Source organism: Amblyomma americanum, chromosome 1 (assembly GCF_052857255.1).
Source record: "Amblyomma americanum isolate KBUSLIRL-KWMA chromosome 1, ASM5285725v1, whole genome shotgun sequence".
Taxonomy (NCBI): domain Eukaryota; kingdom Metazoa; phylum Arthropoda; class Arachnida; order Ixodida; family Ixodidae; genus Amblyomma; species Amblyomma americanum.
This window is the reverse complement of record NC_135497.1, coordinates 178,182,480-178,195,744: the sequence shown is the minus strand read 5'-3', so window position 1 is coordinate 178,195,744 and position 13,265 is coordinate 178,182,480.

Genomic DNA, 13,265 nt, shown 5'->3' with positions numbered 1-13,265 from the left:
GGCTTTAGTCCGATCGTAGCCGGATTGAGCGGCCGTGTTCTGGTAGAATGTTCGAGAGCAGCACTCTTTGCAGCGCTCGAGTGCAGCACAGTTTCGTCATTTTTGTGGCGTATTTGCAATGGAGCCCTCCGACATATCAGACGCCACTTCTAAGGACCAGAAAAGTGGCCGGAAACTTAAAACTGAAACTCAACAGATCAGTGGTGACGGCGGCAAGGTGCAAGGGTGCAAGTGCAGGGCGCCTCCACCGCTGTTTCGGTGGGGGCTCTCCGTTGCATCGCGCGCGGCTTTGTCTTGTTGCTACGCATGTGTACGGTAGAAATAGGCTCTGTTGGTGAAAAAAGAAAAAAAAAACAACTTGAAGTTATCGAGGGCAGCTGCAGATCGCAAAAAAAAAAAACTGCTTATCGTGCTTACGCATCTATATATAGGCGACTATAACGCCAGAGTGTGGCCTGCGGTGCGTTGTGTGCCGGCGTGAAATGTACAACGTAAGCTTCGAGAGACCCTCAAAAACATACGAGAAGCAGTCGCGCTCGGACGTATTTGATTCAACACCACATATGAATGAAAACTGCGCTCGTAATGTTAATCAAACTGCGCGCTATGGAATCGCTTATCGCGTGTTTGCCGATTGGTGATGCCGTAATTATGATTTCAGACGACGCTTGTGAATGACTGTGCTGTGGTTGTTGCGATTTCTACCTTCGCGAATTGTTTTCTGTTAATTGTAAGCGGGATAAGAATCGGGGTACGTTCCTTAAGGCATGCATATTGATGACGAACGCACATCAGCTGGTTGAACGTTTGTCTCGTGGAAGTGCGTATACCGTTAATACCAATTCAACTGCATACCGCATCCGTATGCCACAGCTTCACCATGAGCGGTACAATGAAAGGCGCTAAAATCTTGCATTTCTTGCCGGCGTATCATATACTGCATGCGTGATGACCTGCACAGTAAAAATACGGTGATTCGTGCATGCATGCGCGTATCCACATTACTTGGTACAGAAGTAAAAAAAATATATATACAAACGCTTTGCAATTTCAGAACCCCCGCAGCTTAAAGTACTATTAGAAAGCTGAAGTGAGAATGAAGCCGCGCCACCGACCGCCTAGCCAGCCCCAACAGAGCGTGAATGCCGTTCTGAACTCGCTACGTCCAATGGCCACAGCATCCTGAGTGCGCAGAATGGGAGCAGCGCTCATTTTCGTGTCTAACCTTTTCCTCTCGCGTCTGTTTTGTACGGCATTCATATGGAAAGAAAATATATAGGTGTAACTTTAAGAGACCGGAAGCGGGCAGAGTGGGTGAGGGAACAAACGCGGGTTAATGACATCCTAGTCAAAATCCAGAGGAAGAAATGGGCTTGGGCAGGGCATGTGATGTGAAGGAAAGATGACTTAAGGGTAACGGAGTGGATTCCAAGAGAAGGCAAGTGTAGCAGGGCTCGGCAGAAAGTTGGGTGGGCGGATGAGATTAAGAAGTTTGACGGCATACGGTGGGCGCAGCTGGCAAAAGACGGGGTTAATTGGAGAGACATGGGAGACGCCTTTGCCCTGCAGTGGGTGCAGTCAGCCTGATGAAAAAAAAAATAATGAGACTCTATCAATGGACGCGAAACGCAAAACGTGTCCGTGTGTTGTGCGATATCAGCACCCGTTAACAATCCCCAAGCGTTCGAAATTACTCCGGCGCTTTCCACTACAGCAACTCTTTGTCTCTTTCTTCTTTCACTCCCACTCTCCTCCCTTCCCTCAGGGCTCGGTTGAAGTGTCTGCTCATATGCGAGGCAGTTACTGCGCCATTTTCATCGCCTAAAAAAAATCGCACTCCAGCTTTGTAATCCTGTGCGTGTGTAACTGGCACGTAAGCATATTTGTAAATTATCTTATATTTATTTTCATCTTATAGTTTGTTTCCTTCGTTGTCACCGGCACAGCCGCAGCCGTAGCAGAGCAACTTGCATTCCGCTCCCAGGCACTGCCACCTTGAGTACAAATTCAGATTGTAGAAATTCTGAGAATAAAATGAAATGCTAGAGCAGATAACTGTGAATGCAATGGCTCAGGTTAAAGTCCAAAATTCGCACCCTCAACGCGCTGATAATTGCGGAGCGCAACAAAAAGGGAAATAAGGGCCCATGCATGGTTTGCAATTTTCATTGTTCATCATTATCTTAAATGCGCCATTTTCGTTCAAAACAGGTGCTCGAAGGGACACGCCCCGCGTAAATGAGCGGCCAAGATTTCTGGAAAGATGAAACGAGCGAATTACGCCTCGTGCTCCTCTTTCGTATTTTGTGTGCACCTTCCAGTGGTTTGTCTGCGTCGAACACTTGAAGCGGTAATTGGACTGCGCCCTTTACCTGCACGGAAGCGTTGCAGTTGTCAGGCAGCACAGCACTGTGATAGCAGACTTGCACGAGGAGCAGGATCCCCCACCCCCCTCCTCCCCTCGCTTCCGGCAAAACATCGTCATCAGCAGCTGGCTCAGCGACTGAGTCGAGAATTGGGTGACTCGATGCCTCCACCGCCGCCTAGTCACGAGCACTGAAGGGCGCACTACGCTTCAGCGATTACTCGGAAGGTGCGCTTCGCTTTTTAGGAGTCGCTAGATGCAGTCCTAGTGGCCACAGGTATTCAAATTGCGGTTTACGAGGGGTGGTAAATGAGCCAAAGGACACTGCCCAAGGCAGAAAAATTACCAAAGGGGATTCGAAGGGTAGTTCAGCCGTATTAATCCACTGTGATTACTATCCGCGTTGAACGGGAAAATTGCTGTGGAAACCAGGGACGAATCGTATATCAGAAATAAAAAAGTACACAGGATGTCTGAACTTCTTCACCTGTCTGCCTTTCTTCGCTGTTTTGACCGCTAAAACCTCTCAGCACGTGCTTAGTACCGTCCAGTAGGAAAAAACGTTTTCATCGGCTAGAAAATTGAAGCGAATGGAGGCGTTGCTAGCCTCGAAGATCCGCAAAAACAAGCCGGTGCTCAAGCACGCATGGCAACGCTACAGCGTTATGTGCCCCGTTCACCAGAAAACGCCGTGTTGCCGTTGTCGGCGTATGTTCCCTGAGTGAAAAGTCATGGGCACTGCTCTGGCAGGTGGTGCCCAGGGAGCAACCTACGAGGCTTGTGAGCCACCTAGGTCACGTGACCTTGCGACGTCATCCCAACCTGTCAATCGGGTAGTGAGCAAACTGCCCATAGTGGCAGTTGGCATTAAAATTAAAGATTGGTCCATCAGGAAGAGCAACCTGGGGTCGCAGAAGGCCCATCGCTGGGAGCATCTGCCATCGCAGGGCAGCGGCGCATCGGTTTCCCGCTGCACTACTGCATTACGAGGGGTATCAGGACTCCCAGAGGTCTATGAGTGCAAAGTACAGAATCACCTTCTGGATATATAGGAGTTACCCCTTTACCCTATGGCGTCATACCGCTGAGGCGGAGCTTAAGTGTAGTTTCCAATTTTTGATTGTTCCTAGCTTATAAAAGATTAGTTTTCTCAATGAGTGGTCTGTTTCTGATCAGAACGCGGCACCATACTGCTACAGGCCAACATGTATTTGCCTTTAGTGTAATTTAAGCTATGGTTCAACGCGGCTAATTAAGCGCCAAGCTGTTACTTGGATATAATCTTGGAATCTGCTTACCAGTCCTGGTTTATATTGGGCGAGGTTTTTGAGTTACATGAGCAATGTGTCTGCTGGTTCAAATGCTTCCCTCTAGCGCCGGTGCAGCTTCACAGCGACGCCGAAACTTGGTTTGACCGCGAAGCCTAAGAACGGTTGGACCTTCCCGTTACTGACGCTTCTCGCATTGCGAGACACACTGTGGCACAGAGGCGGGCCTATTCTGCACGGTGTGAGCCTCCCAGGAGCGCACGGAAGTAGAAAGGGTAGAAGAACCAACGGTCGAGCGTCGCGAGGAAATGCTGTCCATCTAGGAACCGAAAGATTAGCAGCAGCTAGCCAAAGAGCAAGAGCGGCTGCAAGATCCAGCAGACTATCGGAGTAGGGGGACCAACCGCAAATTTTAGCCCTGATACTGTTGTTGCTGTTGGCCTCTTAAAATGGCACATACCCACAAAGGTGATTGGCCATAACCAGGCGGCGACTACCTCTATTGCAAACTGCATTCGGCAAACATGGGATGATCTAAAAAAAATTTGGGCAACTCAGTTTCTGTCACAGATGTGGTTGAGGGTGGCGAGGGTGCCTAACAAGCTTAAATTTATGCGAGCGAGTGAGTAAAAGAAAGAAAGAAGAAAAAGAAACATGTAGGAATACATAAAAGACAAAAAGAAATACCAAAATAAAGAGTAAACTGGGCATTACGAAAGGTTATGGAGGTAGGCGTTCTGATTCTAGAAGAAAACTTTGAGCATCAGAGCAAACATTCCTATTAGTATGTCCAAGTATGGAAGCGCCAATGGATAGAACAACCGCAGAAGAAAGACACAAACTGAGTTTCTGTAACTGAACTTCTAACAGTCGCCTCCTTAGCGTCAAGTAGCGAAGACAATAGGGAAGAAAGTGTTCTATTGTTTCCGTTTCGGCACAATGCGGACGCAATGGGGATATCGCAAGACCAGGCCAGTAGAAGTAAAAATTTAGTTGCGGCATACAGCAACGTAGTCGCGTGAAGAAAACTTCAAGTTTGCGAGATAATTAAGCTGTACTCCGCCAAGGGAACAGGAGGTGCAGAAAATCGTCCAAGGAAGTAAGCACTGATGCGCCAAATCCTCTCCTTAAAATGTATACGTACGAAACCGTGCCGACGTAATGAACGCACAGGAGGGAAGGGAGTCAACGATCGGACCAATCAGGGCTGCCTTCGCTAAACCATGAACTGATTCATTTAAATGAAGGCCCCTGTGTCCAGGAACGCAAACAAACGGAATTTATTGGGCATACAGAGGGATCAGAAATTTTTGCATTCGAAATGGCTGCGATTCAGTAGACGCGGACCGGGAAATGCATAAGGATAATGAGACTGTAATTATTATTACCGTGGAAAAAGAGTTGGGTAACTTGTGCAGTGCAAGAACCACCACTAGAAACTCGGCCAAATAAATAGGCGTGAAATCTTGAAGACGGAGAAAAAAAGACCAGTCAAGGGATTAGGAGTAAATGCCTATGATGTGTGTTTCTTGACACACCGAAGCATCAGTCGCAATTGAAGCATGTGAGCGCAAGGTCATCAAGTAGTCTTGCAACATACTATTTAACAAGGGAAAGGCATTAATTTGCCATTGCGTGGATAAATATAATCAAAGACAATGTTCACAAATGGGGTGGTGGACCGCACCTGAACAATTTCAGGTTTTCGCCTTTTTCTCCTACAGCTTACTAGTATTGTTCTTCCTCTTTCTTTTCTAGTTCTTTTTCATTGGTGAAGTTACGAAGCGACTGATTACACCATGATTTATCACGAATAATATACCTTAATACGCTGTAAGCTATTAAAAAAAATCCTCTTCTCAAAATCAAGCGATCTCCTGCGCACAAAGAGCACAGCAGTCGGTATCTGGGCCTCGTTCGAGATACTCACTACAAAGAGGAAACTGAAGGGAGCTCGTTCCACCCTCGAGCGTCACGTGGCGTGCCCGTCTTCAAGTTGCGTTCGGCGCTGGTCACGCGACGAACGTGTCGGACAGGCCGAGGACAGTTTTCGAGCCCCAAGAGCTGCGTCATTGCTGCTACATTGCTAGAAGACACCGTCGAAGGTGCGGCATCGCTGTCCCCATCTCGGTGCAACTCGACGATGTTCCAACGCTCTGTTGAACCAGCACTGACGGCACCGGCGACGCTCAGAGACGACCACGTCGTCCCTTGGCAATGCTGCGGAGCATTTCTCAAAGCCTGGTGCGGCGCACGAGCCTACGGTGGTACCCAAGTGCGGAACGCCCCACTTCTACGGGGTAAAGCTGTCGTGTGCCGTGCCCTAATGAGGCTGCAGCGTCCCTACAGGTTCTAGTTGCAACAGCCACAGCCCTAGTACAAGCCCTTCTTCATGTTTCAAGCTTGGCAATCAGGGAGAGAGCGGCCACTTGTCAATAGAGGTTCTACATGCACTCTTTGTCCGGCTGTGAGCAGAGTTCATCTCACCGGCGCAGCAGAAAACGTTGTATTCTTCGTCCAGTCTCTGAAACATAGTCGCGCCTTTCCACAGACCAACCATCTCGCAATTCTCCATCAGTGCGCGGTGCCTACACCTGACGGCAACGGTGATCCCGCTGATCAACGTGTGCAGCGGATCGGTCGTAACCGCACTCCACGCCAAGCACGTCATGGTCCTCGTCTGCGCCCGCGGTCCTCGTCGTGGTCCTTCTCTGCCTCTGTCTTGCGAGTGACCCCGCCGTCGATCTGCCTTGTGCCGACGGTTGCCAACAGGACCACGAAGAAGCGCAACACCTCGTCGACCTACGTCCGATTCTCTTAGAGGCTGGCTCTCGAAGTCTGCACCTCGCCATAGACATTGCTACTGGTAGGTCTGCGGCGCTGGTACCACCTGGCCTCCGTGGCGTCGTACCATATGTCCCGCCGTAGACGGCCTCAGCCGACGGCTAGCATGACGTCGGAGTCGCCAGAGGAGTGGCTGCATGACGCCGCAGAGGGGAAGGAGATGGAACGCCAGTGATGGGCCGCTCTTCATCGTCTTCAGATCGAATGAGTAGTGAGCCAGAATAACGAAGATGAGGCAAGCACTGCCGTTCGAGCTCTGGAGACCCAACGTGCGCTCGCGGCTTCTGCGCTCATCCGCCCCGCTGGGGTGACTATGTACTTGAGGCTGAAGGTAGACCTGGCCGCGTGCTTTTCAAGGACAAAAACATTTTCGCCCGCATGAAAACCTCGACCCATGATCGACCTCGTGGACATGGCATCGTTCAAAATTTCACATTGTCTCGACATTAGTTGTGCTTCCGCTTCATAGAATATTTATTTTTTGCGGTCTTAACGTGGAAATTACGTCTAAATTTCTCAAATTCTTGCTCAGATGTCTTGGCTCAATGTTCTAACCTGCGCGTTTTTTCTCCAATTTATTGTTGATATTTACTGCAGTACTCTTTTGCAAAGAAATACAGGATTTGTTCAGAAAAAAAAACTGTCACTGAATTGCAAGAGGTTGTCCTTAAAGGGACCCAGAAAGGGGGTCTCAATAAAGGTGCGATATGTCTGGAATGTTAAAAGACGGCGGTTTATAATTATCGCCCAGCAAGAATTATTCTAATGCGCTTTGTGGAAGGTGAGTTATATGCAGACAAAATTTGAACTTCTGCGTCTTCGCGCCTTTCCCTCTCCTCGCGCACGCCAAAACCAAAACGGCGGCGCTCCACCGCCGGCCCCACTCACTCGGCCCCTCCCCTACCTCCGCCGGCTGCGGAGCGCGCGGAGTGGCCGCGGCCGTGGTAGCGCGTGACGTGTGAAAGGATTTGGCACTGTGAACCAATGATTACCCCCGGCTACTGACGTCATCTGCAAGACGTGACGTCGTCTGCCAGGTGTTCGCGCAAAGGCCCGGCACCGCGCGTCGCTGCGAGGTGCGAAAGCGGGAATTTTTAAAACTGTATTGTAAATTTCCCGCTCGCTTTTCAGGTCTCGTACCCGGCATGAACGCTCGGTGGCCTGTGCTCTACATAGTGCAAATATTTTAAAGCCAAGCTCAAACACCCCTTTCTGTGGCCCTTTAATGCGGAAAGTGTGCCACTACTAACCTTTGTGGTTTGGCTGTATAGTTAGTGTTGCACGATTTGAATAAAGCGCATGAAGGACGAGAGAAAGGTACACTCGAGAACTACGAAACATTTTGTATGTGTGCACTAGTAGTCTCCAATGCGCCTGACGTCGCTCTGCTCTTCATTCGCATCGCTAACAACCATGGTGTTGCCAAAACTACAAGACACTAAGCATTCTGAAACATCGAGAGCTTTGCAAGCCAAAGACTCTGAGAAAGACGAACAAGAAGCAAGAGGGAAGCCGCCATCTCGACTTCCGATACGATCTGCCTGCTTTCACGAAGAAAAGTTTGTGACGCCGAAAGGAAGGCACTGTCGTTCCAGCTTTGCAAGAAATGCCTTTGGGATGAATATATTCACACCACAATTCATAACTAGCTTTCACTAGAGGTGAATTGTAATTGTAAGGGAAATGCATATAAATCTGTGATCGTACAAAAAGTTAGTAATACAATTGGTTTTGGGATGTATTTTTACTGTATTGGAATATATAGTCAATTTAACAGTACACCTAATGATGCATGAATCCTGTGCTTTCACCCTGTCAGAATTTTCAAGCAAAATCCCGAGAAAAGATCTACCTCAGGTTATTGGGACAACGGGAGGATTGAAACGAACGGTGTTGTATCACTTAGTAATTAACAGCTAGCAGTTGCTGTGTTTCTGGAGAATACAATTATTTTTTTCCATCAAACAAAGCTACGCGCAAATGCATGTCGAGGAGGAATCTGAAAGCAGTACAGAATGAGGTGACAATGAAAACAATTTAATTGCAACTGAAGTTTGTGGTCGTTCCCTTTATTGCAGGAATTCGATTGGACTTGAGATAGCGCAATTCAATGATACAAATCCAAGCTTTCCTTTCTTTTCTTTTATGCTGCAAGAACATTGCGCTCGACGCGTTGGTAGCACGCAGGAGAACTTTGCATAACAGCGCTGCCTTCGCACCAGCAAGCTGAGTGCGTGGCTCCTAATTTGTCTCAATCAAACGCTTTTGTGTGCGCCACACCTTTCGAGGTTATTTACCGCGTTTTGTGGGCATTCTCTTTTTTTAACGGCTCAGCTGCGGCACTCGGAAAGGCAGAGCCAAGTGTCCGGAAGGAGCCATGCCAAGCAAGAGAGCAGATTATTCGCGCAATGCCTAGGAGAGCGCTCCAGACGCCCTGCTAAGAAACTTGAGTCGAAAATCCTCAATTTCATGACATCCTTACCGAAAGGGCGGGTTGCCACCGTTTTGAAGGGAATGGTGGTTTATCGTAGCCTCTGGGATCCACGCCCAAAATTCGGTGTCGACGCATGAATTTTACTTCGGAAATAGACCGGGGATGCTTGGCAACGCATGCATTTCGTTTTGTGGCCTTTGCTAACTTACGAAGACTCAGTTTTCACTGAGTGTAATCTCTTTGTGATTAGAAGGCGGTACTCGTTAAGAGACAGGAAAAGAGCAAGTGGGTCAGCTGACAAACTAGAGTTAATGACATCCTTTTAAGCAAAGTTAAACGGGAAATCAAGAATGAGGAATGATATCGTAAAGCTAGAGAATCAGCCTCGCATACATGAGGACCGTGGTTAGAATCCCGGTGCCACGCATTACCAGGCCTGAGGTGTGGCCTGATCCTGGTGCCGAAGCCGACGACGCATTCCCTCAACAGAACAGGATTTGGCTACCCTGGTGCCGGACGGGGCGCAGGTTATGCTAGAAAAATTGGTCTCCCTGCATAAGCAGTGCCTCATGACCTCGAGCGTACCTGAGTCTTTAAAGAATGCTAATATTATTTTAATCCATTAGAAAAGGGACATCAAGAATATGAAAACTTACAGACCTATAAGCTTTCTGTCCGTTGGCTGCGAGGTACTTGGTAAGATAATCGCCAATAGAATCACGGCAGCCTTAAACTTCAATCAACCAAGATACCAGGCTGGCTTTCGTACAGGCTACTCGTCAATAGACCACGTCCACACCATCAATCAGGTGACAGAGAAATGCGTAGAATTTAAGCAGCCCCTATATGTAGCCTTCACAGATTACAAGGAAACAATTGACTCAGTCAAGCAATTGGCAGTCATGCCGGCATTACTAAATCAGGGTGTAGAGGGGCCGCGTATAAAAGTTCTGAAAGATATCTATAGGTCTACACAGCCACCATGAACCTCCACAAAAAAAGGAATAAATTCCCAATAAGGAAAGGTGCCAGGCAGCGAGATATCTTCCGCCTCTTTACGCGAGGTATTCAGAGACCTGCATTTCGAACAGTTGTGGATAAGACCAAATGGAGAATACCGTAGTAATCTGCGACTCGCTGATGGAATTGCCTTCCTATTCATCCCAGGGGGGAATTGCAAAACATGATAAATCAGCTAGGCAGGGAAAACAGAACGGTGAGTCGAAAAATCGTAATGCTGAAAAATAATGTTGAACAGTCCCTGATATGGAACATCATTTTAAAATATGTAGCGAGGCGCTGAAAGCTCTAAGGGAATATTCTATTTAGGGCAGGTAGAGATCCGCAGATCCGGACCATAAAAATGAAATAACTACAAAAATAAGGTTGGAGTGAAGTGAATTTGGCAGGTACTCTCAGATCATGAATGTCAGTTTACCAATATCCCTCAAGAGAGAAGTATATAACAGGTATATCTTTCCTGTACTCGCCTATGAGGCAGGAACGGGGAGGCTAACGAAAAGGTTCAGCTTAAACTGACAACGCAACGAGCAATGAAAAGGGAAATGATAGGTGTAACGTCAAGAAAACTTCTTTTTGGGCTAGTTGGTGCATTTTTTAACCAAGGGAACGGAGCAGCGCAAAAACATGCAATCACACAAGAAGGACAAGGCGCGACACAGCGCTCGTGTCGCGTCTTGTCCTTCTTGTGTGATTGAATGTTTTTGCGCTGCTCCGTTCCCTTGATTAAGTAACGTCAAGAGATAGGAAGAGAACAGAGTGCGTGAGGGAACAAAGGCAGGTTAATGACATCCTAGTCGAAATCAAGAGGAAAAAATGGGCTTGGGCAGGGCATGCAATGCGAAGGCAAGATAACCGATGGTCCTTGGGGTAAAAGACTATTCCAAAGGAAGGGAAGCGCAGCAGGAGGCGGCAGAAGGATAGGGGGCGGATGAGGTTAGGAACTTTGTGAGGGTGGAAGGGCCGCCGAAGGCACAGGCCCGGGTTCAATGGAGGGATATGGGAGAGGACTTTGCCCTGCAGTGGGTGTAGTCTGGCTCATGATGATAATGGTGACCCTAATGATGCAGGCCAACTTTTCTTCGTCCACAGTGTGCCTTTAAGGTATGGATTACCCAGCTTGGTTAGTTTAGTTGTTGGTTTACGGTTTATGAGGGTCTAACGTCCCAAAGCGGTTCAGGCTATGAGGGACGCCGGAGTGAAGGACTACGGAAAATTCCACCACCTGAGGCTCTTTATCGTGTACTGGCATCGCACAGCACACGGGCCTCTAGAATTTCGCCTCCATCGAAATTCGACCTCCGCAGCCGGGATCGAACCCGCGTCTTTCGGGTCAGCAGCCGAGCGCCATAACCACTGAGCCACCGCGGCGGCTAGTTTGGTTGCTGGGATTTTGCGTTAGATGAGCAATGTGTCTGCTCGTCGGGATGCGTCCGTCCAGCGCCTTTGCAGCTATAGGCGATTTTCATGACACAGATAGGCGCCACATTTGATTCAGTATAGAGACGCCACAGAGGACTCCCTCCGGGGTCAGCCCGCACTGCATCGCGATTTCTTTTTTTTAATTTTGGGATGAGCTGGCCCTTGTTTGTCACGGTGACCCATTGTGTAGCCCAAACAGTCTTTTCTCGATGGTATCAAGGAATACACCAGTTACAAGGAAGAGACTGCTGTCTGGTGTTTGAAATTCGCCGGCGTGGAAGCGGGGCGAAAGGTGGTCGACGGGCACTTTGAACCAAGCGGGAGCCTTTCGCGCTTCGCCTGCTTGCAAAAGTGGCCGCCGCGTTGTTGCTGTTGGCCTCTGGAGGAATGGCACACACGCACAATGGGGGATTGGCCAGGGTGCCTGCACATTCAAACATCAGGAACAGTTAAGATTGACGTAGATTAAATTTTGTTGTAGTGGAAAAAATTCTGGCAATCGTAAGTAATAAAGGAATCTCCCTGACGCAATGATGAAATTGAGAAGATAATCGCGCAATGGTTTTAGGACATATCTCCTGGCGTTTGCCCCAGATGAGGAAAGGACCGGAATAGAAAGTGGAAGGCCTAATCGAGCGAAGGGAATCCACAAATGAACTATATACGCAGAGAAGCAAACCACCGGCAGGAGAGGAGAAAGAGATAAAGTACGTGATCACTCGACCGGCACAAATAAAGATTCAATCATGGTATTCTGCACCGCAAGAGGGTCATAGGCGCCTCGCATTGCCTTGAACTGCATAAGCGGACACTCTAAGTAAATGCCAAATGCTGGAAATCCGCTGTAGCAAGGAGAAGCTCATGACTCAAGGAGTGAAGTTGCAGGAACGGTTGAAATCGAGCTATTGTCAAATGAACAGTGTCAGGAATTAATGGTACCACAAGTCCGCAAAGGGTAGAGTCTGCTAAATATCAGCCATCACATTAGCATCAATGCCGTAATGGCCGGATACCCACTGAAAACGCACTTCTTTCACGTGTCGTAGAATGAAAAATATTAGGCAACGGCTCAGGACAGAAAGGCTATCAGCAGGAATTATGACATGATTTACATAGCAAGGCATCTTTTGGAAGGCCAAATGAGCCCACAAGTCGCAGTTAATCGCTCTGAGGAAACTGCGCGGGAAAGCCGATGTCTCTGTTCTCGCCTTCGACCTTTGCACACGATAAGAAATAAATACTGAAAGTTCAATTAGGACATCGTAAATTAAATTTAGGAGGACGAGAAAAGACATAAAGGCACAGCTTTATCAGTTAAAATTCAAGCGACCGTGGCCGCGTTTCGATGCCTTACACTACAGCAAAACTTTCTCTAACATCATATTGTGCCGAGTGTAGCCTGCCAGGACCCCAGCGGCGCATACATCTGCCATCGCAAAACGAAGCAGGCAAAAGCGATGAAAGACACTACGTACCATGGTTGGCTACCACAAAAAATTAAAGTTAATTCCCACGCTTACCGCAGTTGCGATAAGCGCCTTCGCCGAATAATACTTGATTATGAACAAGACCACATCCGGGAACTCCGAACCCGACCGCGGCGGCGGCATTTCGATGGAGGCGAAACGCTAAGGTGCCCGTGTGCTGTGCGTTGTCCGAGCACGTTGAAGATCCCCAGCCGGTCTAAATTATTCGGGAGCCATCAACTACGGCACCTCTTTCTTCCTTTCTTCTTTCACTCCCTCCCTTATCCCTTTCCTTACAGCGCCATTCAGGTGTCCGACGATATGTGAGACAGATACTGCGCCATTTCCTGTCCCCAAAAACCAATTTTCAGTTTTAAGTTGGACACCAACACCACGTACATGAAAGCGAGATTGAGGTTTCCACTCACCCACGGAGCAGGTTCTGC